This window comes from Amphiprion ocellaris, chromosome 8, assembly GCF_022539595.1.
Source record: "Amphiprion ocellaris isolate individual 3 ecotype Okinawa chromosome 8, ASM2253959v1, whole genome shotgun sequence".
In the NCBI taxonomy this organism is placed as follows: domain Eukaryota; kingdom Metazoa; phylum Chordata; class Actinopteri; family Pomacentridae; genus Amphiprion; species Amphiprion ocellaris.
Window position 1 is genome coordinate 36140935 of NC_072773.1, and position 12008 is coordinate 36152942.

The 12008-nt window shown below is 37.1% G+C and overlaps 1 long non-coding RNA gene across 1 annotated transcript; it reads left to right on the forward strand.

Moving 5' to 3' along the window:
• Positions 1-4930: 4930 nt before the first annotated feature.
• On the forward strand, positions 4931-7240 carry LOC129349452 (uncharacterized). Its single transcript, XR_008602464.1, has 2 exons — positions 4931-5820; positions 6408-7240. It is a non-coding gene; the product is annotated as an uncharacterized LOC129349452 (long non-coding RNA).
• The last annotated feature ends 4768 nt before the right edge of the window (positions 7241-12008 follow it).

The following is a 12008-nucleotide window of genomic DNA, read 5'->3' on the forward strand; positions in this document are numbered from 1 at the left end:
AGAATCTAGCTGCAGAATAAACACAGTTCATTAAGATCCGCTGCTTCTCAACTGTTACCGAAGAAACAAACCAAACGGGGGAAACTCCTCTTACAGTTGACTGTGCATCCTTTTTTTATAACTCTTGTCGCAACCATTATTGTCACATTTTCAGTGAAAAAAGAGGGAGGGAAGGGATACTAAATTATTTTGTACGTGGATGTGTGTGTTTTTGAGGAAAATTGTAGTAACTGTTAACTGAAAAAACTGTGAAACACTTTGCAAGGTGGCCAGTAAATTCAGTGTTGTTTGTCATATGGAGACTTGCAGCCAGATTTTAAAGATTAACAAGCACATTGATTACAGTGTTTTCTGATGAACAGAATTCATCTGTGGATAGTTTTCTAAGTTTAACACCATGATCATATGAGACAAGCCAAAGATAAAAAGCCTTCTTCAGATAAAAACGTTTCTCCTTACATGAATTTTAAAGCCTTTTTCCTTTGACCCCTGTTTTTTTTTTTTTTAAAAACTTATGAAACCTGCACACAAACATGCTCAGCTGGTTGAAAATCACTGCACTGACTAGAAATGGTCAATCTAAGAAACTAAACTGCACAAATATAAAATATTATTCAGTCTTCTTTTATTAAAACATCCTCGAATGATCAAACTAAAAGTATTAATCTACAAACAGAAAACTAGTGAGCAATTGTTTAGGATTAACCCGTAAATGAGGCACTTTACAAGATAAAAGATGCCAAATATGCAACAATTCTAACCTCTGTGGGTTTTCTGTGACTTGATGTGATATTAAACTCAACCCATTTGGTTTTGAACGAAGTCTAACAAACTATTTGGTCACTTTTGTTGAAAATTCTGAGGGACATTTTCAACAATTTGGCATTTTATTACTTAAAATATCGATAAAATAATGGTTAAAACAATCTGCAGATTACTCACCTGAAGCTATATGTTAAATATAAACATAGTTTTATTCTCTCTGCTCTCTTTTATCCAGGATCTAAGCAACCAGAAAATTGAACTTAACTGACTGTTCCAATTCCAAAATCAAAAACTTAAGCCTGTAACTCCTCGACTACCTGATGCCAGCCCAACACAGCAGTGCATTTCTGACATTTAACAGGTTTCTCTCTGTCAAAACTCAGCATAAATCTCATTTTGAACAACTTCCAACATGTTAAAGATGGCAACATAGACAATGGGTTGCTTAACTTTGTGAGTTCTTCATTCCTTATCATTCAAAATCTGTAGTCAACTTTTATTCCTAATGGATTCTTGAAGGAAACAAACTTTCTAATGAGTCAGTGAGCTTTAAGGTCATGCAAGAACAATATTCTGGGTTTGGATTCAGTCCAGATTCTTTGTTGCACGCATTCCCTCCCTGCATTATTCTGGTCTCTCTGCAAATAGAATTCTCTTTAACAGAACTTCTGTAACTAATGTTTCCAGCTTTAACAAAAAACTATCATCTCCTGCAGCTTTGAGTCACATCTCACACTTTAATGGCGGGTCAGTCTTGAAGAGATAAAGCTAGTAAGTGGGCCTTGAGGTCACTAAGTCAGAATGTACGCAATGTCAGGACACTTTACAAGGTCTGGACCTTACAGTATTTCAGAGAGAAATCTAACAATTCTCCTTTGAGCAGCACTTATCACTTTCTACAATTTTGTCTACTTGCTTTTCTCTCTTCTACCCCTTTAGCAGGGCAGTAACCCTCATGAGCATTCAATGACATAAATCAGAGGTGTCCAACATGCGGCCCGTGGACCAAAAGCGGTCCTCCAGAGGGTCCAATCCGGCCCTCAAAGTGTAAAAATTCCAGAGAAGACATTAACTGCAGATTGTAAATTAGTAAAACTATAAACTTAAAATCATTTCTAGACCATGACAAGTTGTTTGGATCATAAAGTAAAACACTCTATGGTTCAGTTCCAGATAGCTGTGATTAAATGTTGTGTTCCTTTGTAGACACTCTGTGATCTGTAGTTGTAATGTGTAAATGATAAATTGATTCATGATGTTTTGTAAAAAGATAATTCATTCTTTGTTACACTAAAACTAAAGAAAAATTTGGAGATTATTATGCTGTGATTTTACTGGTCACTGGAGATCAAACTGGGCTGAATGTGGACCCTGGACTAAAATAAGTTTGACACCTGTGACATAAGGGGTCTAATGTAAGATCTTCAAGAACTAGTCTGGGTGCACATCCTTTCTATAGCTACATCCTACGCTTCCACTGAGAAGTCTGAAATGAAACAGGTGTGGTTGATGCTTCTGATCAGTGTGGTACCTGATCCCTGTCCATGGTGCTGAAGAGCATCTGACAGCTAAAATCCACCTGTTGTGTCTGATTCTAGCTTCAGAGTTACACATTGAGCCCTGACAGAACATGTTATGTTGCTCCACATGTAATTATTGTTTTCTAAAGTGGCTCAGAGATCGACAAAGAGCTTTTCTTTTGTTACAGTGCATGAAAATCTGCATGAGATGTGTGAGACTCCTCCAACACAAAGACAGCAGCTCCATTGTCAACCTACATGGTGGAGAGGAGCTGATTCTAAAGGAAACTGTCAAATAACTTAGATCCAACTTTATAAAGTCTTTAGTGGTCCTGCAGCTGATTATCTTAACCTGAGTGACCATCATTAGATGCAAACCAAAAAAAGGATGACCAAAATGTGTATGTTTCATTGTGTGGATCAGTAGAATGACATCTTTTTCAATCAAAACGTGCTTATCCTCATTTATAAACTAACTTGTTTTGAAGTAAATATGTTCTTTTAGTGAGGTAATTTATGTATAAAAAGGGAAACATTGGTCTAAATAAATAAAAAGTGAATCATTGGTTTGTTTTCTTCTGTTTGTTCATTATTTCATCCTCTGGGGAAGCAGAAGAAACTCCTATCAAAATGAGCCCAGAGGCTTCCCAAGCTGAAACCAACGCCACGTTCAGGAAGCATCTGCCGCAGCATTCAGGAACAAAATCACAACTTTTTTTTTTTTGGCTGCACGAAGTTCACGTGACGTCACCGAATCTGTCCTGAAGTCTGCGTCAGCGTCTCTGTAGACCACGTGACGCAGGAGACGGTGACAAAAGATGGAGATGAATCTAAAGATCACATTTTTTTAAAAAAGAATTTCCAGCAAACTGAAAAATGTTCCATTAAAATGACTAAAAGTTACTTCAAAAGCTAAATATAAACCCCAAAGTCTGCAGATGTTTCACAGTGACGTCGTTATTTCTGCAGCCACGAGGTCCTGAAATGGTAATTAGTTATATTATTTATTATTTATTTCGTTTGAACGCTCTGTCTTGTCTTGCTTGATTGTCAAAGCACTGTGTGAACGTTCCTTGGGTGCTATATAAATAATTATTATCATTACTATTATGTAGTACAAAAACAACCTGAGTAAAACTGAACAGAATAAATCCACATTAATGTACATCCACTGCTCACCTCAAGATTAAAGACAGAATCTACTTCACACTCTACAAAGGAGCTATAAGGTGCTCGTTGTACCCAAAAATTGCTCTTGGTAGTGATGCTAGGAATTGCTTTTAATTTCACAAAGAACCTTTCAGCAAAATGTTCTTTCAAGAATCTCCTCATCAAACGGTTCTTTAAAGGAACCCCCAAAGAACAATAAAAAACGGTTCCTTTAGGTTCACTTTAAGGGATCATCCAACTGATTTTGTTTGGATAATCATCTTTTAAAAGCCATTTTAAAGCAAAAAGAAAGAACCAAATGTAAGAATTTGCAGCATTTCTGTGTTTTCCACTGTAGTACAACTGACATTTTTTTTCTAGACATGTTGATCTGAGGGCTGCACAGTGGCGTAGTGGTTAGCACTTTCGCCTTGCAGCGAGAAGATCCCTGGTTCGCGTCCCGGCTTTCCCGGGATCTTTCTGCATGGAGTTTGCATGTTCTCCCTGTGCATGCGTGGGTTCTCTCCGGGTACTCCGGCTTCCTCCCACAGTCCAAAAATATGCTGAGGTTAATTGATTACTCTAAATTGCCCGTAGGTGTGAATGTGTGAGTGATTGTTTGTCTATATATGTAGCCCTGCGACAGACTGGTGACCTGTCTAGGGTGTCCCCTGCCTTCGCCCGAGTCAGCTGGGATAGGCTCCAGCCCCCCCCGCGACCCTAGTGAGGAATAAGCGGTGTATAGATAATGGATGGATGGATGTTGATCTGAGAGAATAATGTAATAAAAGATGCAAATTTGTGATTTGGGAAACTGTGACGGGCATTATTCTCAGTTTTCTGATCAAATGTTTAATCGATTAATAGGGAACAGAATCTGCATATTAATTACAAATGAAAATAATCGTAGTTGTAGCTCTGATTTTATTTGTGCTATTGCCTGCCACCAAACCAACTAAAACAATTAAACTGACAAAGCTTCCATACTTTAAAGAGTCGTTTACTAAATAAGGGGGTTCTTTAGTTATAAATGGTGCTTTATAGAAACAGATTGTGTCATTTCACTGTGTAAACTATGAATGAGAAAGTAAGAAACCAAGTGATTGAACAGCTTTTAGAAGTGTCATATAAGCATTAATTACTCTACAGACGCTGTGTCATTTATATCCTATTGTCTGTTGCACTTTGAAAATGGACGCAGCGTCTCTTCTTGTTGTTTCAGAGGCGAGGAACATTTTTAATGGAATTGCGTAAACGCGGATGGATGGCTCAGACGGGATTTGAATACCCAAAGAAGCCCAACCAAGCCAAAAGCCAAGCTCCAAGCACACATCTGGTGGCGCACATTTGTTTTTCCTCTTCAAAGTTGACAAAAGGTAAACTCACAGCGTCGCATTGGCTCTCCACCAATCATTGACGTCCCCAGGTCTGACAGACTTTTTACGCACGTCAGTGTGCGCAAAGCCAGCAGACCACCGACATCTGGACCAGAGAGGATGATGGAACACAGATACTGATTACTATTTGTTTATTTCTTCATATTTTTGGTAATATTTGGGCACATGAGGGCAGCCAGCAGCTCAGGCAGCTTGGTGGCGGGTTTTTTGAATATGTGGTTGGTGATTGAGGAGGATCCATTGTGTTGTCATATCAGGGGCACGAGAACAGCACGAGCCACGAGAACAAAGGCAGCAGATGGCTTTCCTGCTCCGATAAATGATTCTGAAGTTACAGAGACACAGGGAGCATTAACGGGAGTCCAGGGGGAAAGTAGGGAGTGGGCAGTCAATCAGGAAATTAAATATAGGCAATATTACACTGTACTGATGCCCCTAATAGACGCTTTTTAAAATAAATCTGTATTTTAAAAGCAGATTTCTTATGATTTAAAAGTATTCATTCCTTTGCCTTATCATAGGGAAACACAGCAATAAATAGATCACATTAGTTCCTACAACAAAAAAAGGTGTTTGTAATGCTCAACATGTATTATATTATAACATTATGTTTGGATTTCTTAGGGATATTTGTCCCAACAACAAATAAGCAACTAAATGCCTCTACTTTTAGTCTAATTAATAAGATTTAAACTCTTTTTAAAAACCAAACTAAAAGAGGAAAAACGGCTCTATCCTTACAATATTTCCTTGTTATTCTGTATATTTCTGTGCACTGGTTCATGCTCCTGCTCAGTCCTGCAGGAGTCCAGCAGAGTGGAGACAGGAGTGGGCGTGGTCTGCAGGAAAGTGTCCGCCCACAGAGAGCAGCGTCCCTGTCACGGAGCCCCAAACCTCGTGGAGTAAAAGGGCGCTCAATACAAGTGGAGCTACCAGCCAACGAGCTGCAGGACTGACGAGCACAGAGCAACGACGTGCAGCCACACCTGGTATGTTTGTCACTTCAGTATGAAACTTTACATTCTATTTGCAGATATTTGAACATGTAGCTTTGGTTCTGTGAAGCAGTTTTGGAGATGCATGAAATCTCAGCTCATTATTTGAATCAATCTGAAGTTGTTGTTTCATTCTGATGAGTGTTTATGTCTTTATGCATGAAATATTTGGTGTCACTATTTGATGCGATGTTTTCTGAGCTTGTTTGATGAGATCTGGATAAAAAAGATGAAAATAGCACCAATAATCAGCTGTTTAAACTGTAACACAAGACTAAGAGTATGATTGTGAATTCTAAGTATAACACTGTGTTCAATCTGCTCATTTGCATCTTTATATTGTTGCTGTGATGCACTTATTGTGGCTTCATTGTTAGATGCACTGCAGCTATAGTAAAAGAACTAAACCTGATCTTATGTTATAAATGATGTCACACTGGAGTGATTTGGGGTTTTTCTCTGTTACATTGTAGAGGGGAAAAACAAACACCTGTCTTGTTAAATTAGTTGCCCTGCATGTTTCTGTCTGTCGCTAATGAGCCTGAGTGTGAGAAAGTCTGATGTAGAAATTCTCACTGCAGCTCACGGATGAATGAGTCACTGTGGGAGAGACGTCAGTCTGGAGGGTGAGTTCAAGGGGACAGAAGATGTCTGAGTTATGTCTGAAGGAATCAGGGAAGAAGCAAGATGACCTCTGAACCTCTTTATGGCTTCTTAATTCAGAAACAATGTGTACTTATTTTTGCTGCTTGTTATTTAATCTGCCCGGCAGTTATCATAATAAAGTAAATGTCCAAAACTAGAAGAGAATGATGATAGAGAATGCAGAAAAGCTTATTATCTCTGTAGATTTATCTCAGTCTGGAGCTTTTGTACAATGTAAGAGTGAACAGTTATTAAAAAATATTGAAAAGCTGCACATTGGTTCAAATTTTATAGAATTCAGATCGCTCAGGTGTAGAGCAAAAACTTTATACAGTTTTTTTTTTTAAACTTTTCTACATCAAAATGAAGGAAACCAATCCAACAGAGCTGTTTTATTTTTGGTCTGTGTTCCTTTAGGTCAGACGATGTGTTTTCTGAATGCATCTTGCTGTTCTGATTAAAGCTCCATGCAGGTTTTGGATAAATTCTCTTGCAGTGTGAAAAGTCCTCACATCTAAAGCAATGTTTACTGGATAAAATGCAAGTTGCATAAGGAAATCACTGCTAATTTAACTATCAATTTGATTTAGTTTGTAATTCAGTTTACATATGCATGGTTTAACATAGATGTAAACACATTATGAATATCCATACTGCTTCAAGTGTTTTATTAATATTACAAAGTAGATTTGAATATAACATCAGCTCCAGCAGCTCATTCAAAAGATGGTAGAAAGAAAGAAAGAAAGAAAGAAAGAAAGAAAGAAAGGATTGGGGATGGAGAAGAAGCATCAATAAAGTCATTTTCTCTCTTTGTGTGTGTTTGTCTTCTGTCAGCTGCTGAATAAAGCTCATTTTGTCTGGTCTCTTTTTTCATAAACAATAATTACAACCTGCTTTTTATTAGAACTGTGTTTTCATTTGTGTTCTTTGTGATGATCATAAAACAGAGTATATATCCAAACCATATATGCAGGTATTCTGTGCTTTTAACACACTGAAGGCCTCCTTCGCCTTCCTGCACGCGCCCGAGTTTACTCAAGCGACAGTAATGAGTGTGTGGCACGCGCCGTCCAGCTAGGGATGAGCGCGAGGAGCTGCTCTATAATAAAACCAGGTTTACGTCATTACGTCATTTAGACACGAACTGGTTTTGAATGTAGTTTTATATAATAATAATGCTAATAATATTACTACTACTACTACGACTAATAATAATAATAATAATAATAATAATAATAATAATAATAATAATAATAATAATAATAATAATAATAATAATAATAATAATAATCCTGGTGTTATTAATGGCTATAAGTTGGAGATTTAAACTCAAATGTTCTCATTTTCATAATAATATGATAATTCTAGGTCAGCTTTAACACTATATCTGTGCCATCCATTGATCCCAGTGCGCAATTACGCACAAAAAACCGTCGTTCACTCCTTTTTTTTTTTTTTTTACTTTTAATCACTGAATTGGTGTTTTTACTGTAGATTGAACCACTTTACGGTCTTTCCAGTATATTTCATTGTCGAATGTTACAGGAGGACCTGGACTTGAGCAGAAAATGTCCCCATTTTTTTTTAAATGTTCCCGCGCAGCAGCAGATGTGGCCACACAATAGATGAGGGGGGCCCACGCGTTGAATAATCGAGTCCAATTTGAATAACTGTCGCACGTCCGACGCGTGCAAGAAATATCCCAGCTTCTTTCCCAGGCTGCGCAGGAGGAAAAACCGTTGGCTGCTCCCCCCCTTTTTTTCCTAGTTCAATGGGGATTTAGCTTCTCACTGCTGAAGTTGTGGGAAGGTCTTTTAATGAAACCCTGGGAATAGGAGCCCCAGCATTACCTCCACTTGATTAAACCCTGTGGTTGGAGGGACCTTCAAACGCTGCAGCTGCACCCAGAGGACTGTCCTGGTTTTTATGCAGCGTTTGGACTTCAATAATCAAATAGGAAAATGCATAATGAACTTATAGATTGCATAAATATCAGAGCAAGAAGATTGGTGAATAGTAAACGTCATGTTTGATATTTAAAAAACGCACATTTTCAACATTTGTGGAGTAAAATCTTGAGGTATTTTTCAAACAAAAGAAAGAAACATTAGCCTAGAACTTAATATGGCATACTGTACTTAAAATACTGTCACTTGTTTGGTCCTGGGAGTTGCTATGTTGACAGTAAACAAACAATGCGCCTTCAGGAAACATATTCATCCAAATGTGACACTAAATGCGCACAGATATTTTACTATTCTGAATTCATTTGAATAACAGCATCATTCGTGCGTTCTGACAGGTTCCCAGGCTGTAACACTTCTGATGCATGTCCCCTTAAAGCTTGTTAGGGGTTTTTATTGTCCACTTCCTCCTGGGGATTGTACTACCAGCACCGTGGGAATCCCCCCCTCTCCCCCCTTCCAAATAAACTGGCGCTCGGTGTCGGTGACAGTTGGACCGGTGCAACAGATGGGGCAAAAAGAGGCACGCGTCGAGCACGAGACTCACCCACAACCCCCTCCTCACCCTCCAACACCACCAAACGACCCCCAGCGTCCCGCAGAGCGTCAAAATCAATCAACCCAGTCGGACACTGAGCAGGCAGAGTGTGAAGGAGGCTGGAAATATTTATATCTTTTAGAATTTCTCCCAAATGATACCACAAAAACAGCTCCAGATAATGTAGCCTATATATAAAATATAGTTTTGATGTTATTTTCTGTTGACTTGAGGCTCCCAAAGCACAGAAATACCGATGAGTTATTGTTTCCATCCAAATATTAATACCTAAAACTTTCACCATTAGTCCTTTTTCACATACAGTTCAACAGTTTGGGGTCACTTATTTTTGAAAGAAAATAGGAGATCTGCTTCCATCAACAGGTGCTCATAATGAAACACAGTTACACTAATAAAATTAGAGATTTCTCTGGGTTTGAAATTTGTTGGACCTCTGGGATAATAGAAGTACACAAGAAACTAATTTCATTGAATTTAGAAATCTGGTTTTTAGAAATGTTATATGTACACTACCGTTCAAAAGTTTGGTGTCACTGAGAAATGTCTTTATTTTTGAAAAAAAGCATTTTTTCCAATGAAGATAACATTAAATGAATGATAAATCCAGTGTAGACATTGTTAATGTGGTAAATGACTATTGTAGCTGGAAACAGCTGATTTTTAATAGAATATCTCCATAGAGGTACAGAGGAACATTTCCAGCAACCATCACTCCTGTGTTCTAATGCTACATTGTGTTAGCTAATGGTGTTGAAAGGCTCATTGATGATTAGAAAACCCTTGTGCAATTATGTTAGCACATGGATAAAAGTGAGAAATTGTCTGATTGACCCCAAACTTTTGCACAGTAGTGTATGTTTTATCTGTATGTCCTACATGTGTGAGACGGATTCCACTGATATCAAAGAGCTACAACATAAGGATGACTTCACACCTGAACACCTTTGCAGGTGGAGAAAGCTGCACTGAACAATACAAGACTTTCCTGCCACCATTTGGTAATAAAAAGTATTACAGTTCATAACAGCATCAGGTTGACAGACCATCTGCATAAATAGAAAATGCTTTATTTCTAAACTTGACCTTGTTCAACCAAACCTCACTAAGATGATGTTTATTTTATCAGAACATGTTTTTCAAAGTGGAAGTAAAAACTGCTAAACATTTTACTTCCCTTGTAGACTTTGGATGAGCTATTTAACTGGCTGAGTGCACCATACCGTGGACTTTTTCACTTGTTTTACTTAGTTATTATGAAACCACAGTGCAAATGTTACACATCAAATCTTGCACTCAACATTTTACTACTTTGATGAAAGCACACAAGTATTGCAACCAAAATATAAATGATGATAAATAAAAAATACAGTCTTTTGCAAAATGGTCCAGTTCAGAGTGTTACAGGATTATATTGTAGGATCATTTTACTTTAACTTGGAGCATTTTACTGGTTGGTTGAAGATAATCTACTCTGTATAATGATAGACAACCCAGCTCAAAGGATTTTTAATATCATAATCTGTCAGATTATATTGTTATCGTAATTCATAAATGACTATTATTTCCTCTAATAAAAGGCTTCATTACTTAATTATTCCTTCACACATTCCAATAGAAGTTACAAATAAAACATTTCCTGTTAGGGTTCATATAACGTGACAAGGTTCTCTGTAATAACAATTATGTTTAATGCTGCAAAATATTTAAAATGTTTGCCTTGGATCAATAATCCATTGTTATAAGCAAAAACATATCTGTTTACATATTTGGATGATGTTCATTTTGTCATTAATTATCATAGGATAACATTATTTTTTATACCGACAAATCAAAGATAAGATGGTTTTACCTTAGCTGACATGTGTCGACTGCAACTGCAGTCTTCTTCAGAGCATCATCTGACGTGTGCTGACGTGTCCTTTTTATCAGGTGACCAGTCTGACAGATCTTGATTCTGCATAGAAATGTAAATTCCCTGCTGTTCAAAGGTCCAAGTCATTTAAAAAGTGTAAAAATAGCAGAGTTAAATTCGTCAAATTTAAGACAACAACTTGAAGAAAGTTAGGACATGGAGTTGAATTAATGGTTACGCTGATTTACTGTAAGGAAACTAGAGAAGATTAGTTGATTTGACTAAATGCTTTTATGATGTAGAAATCACAGTTTAATAGTGCAGCTACAAAATATAAAAAAACACTGATCCATTGCAATAAAGTGTCAAAATGTCAGTTTAGAGTGAGGGTTTAAACAAACCAAACTATTTATTAGCTCCAAAAATGTGTGTATAACACATGGTTCGGTGTTTTCAGTCTCCACAGTGAGATCTTGAAGGTCTGTCATTAGAATAAATTCAGGTTCTGACCACTTGTGGTGTAGTCAGTTTTAATTTTAGGTACGTTATTGGAGGTTAGTGGCCTGGATAACCTTTAAACAACACTGAAATAAAGAGATCTAGCTTTTAAGTGGACTGAGTATTTTAACATAACCTAAGCCTTACTGTAAGCATACATCAAACAACTGCTGGTTTTAAGTTTCAAATGTGAGATTATTGCTGATTTTATTTGTTCTGTGTGATGGTGTATGCTTCAGATGTTAAGTTTGGGCCTTTTCCACTCATTTTTGACATTTTAATAACCAAACAACTGACTTATGAAAAAAATAATCAGTGTATTAATAAATTTGTAGCAGCAGAAATATAATTAACAGTGATTCTCATCATCAGTTATTTCTGAAACAAAAACATCAAACATTTGTGCTTCCAGCTCCACATTCTGTTTTCTGTAATAAGTTGAACCTGTGGGACTTTTGAGGGCATCGTGTGGAGTGTTATTCATTAGTTTGAACACGAAAAATGATTATGTTAAGAAATTTTGAATGCTGTAGATAAAACATTCCTGGTGATTTCACATTTGTTATGGAAGGAATTAAATGATAATAAAGTGACAGTAAAGTTTTGTCCTTGACTCATCATTGCTAAACTAATTGGCAATATTCAAACCTTTTACAAAAAT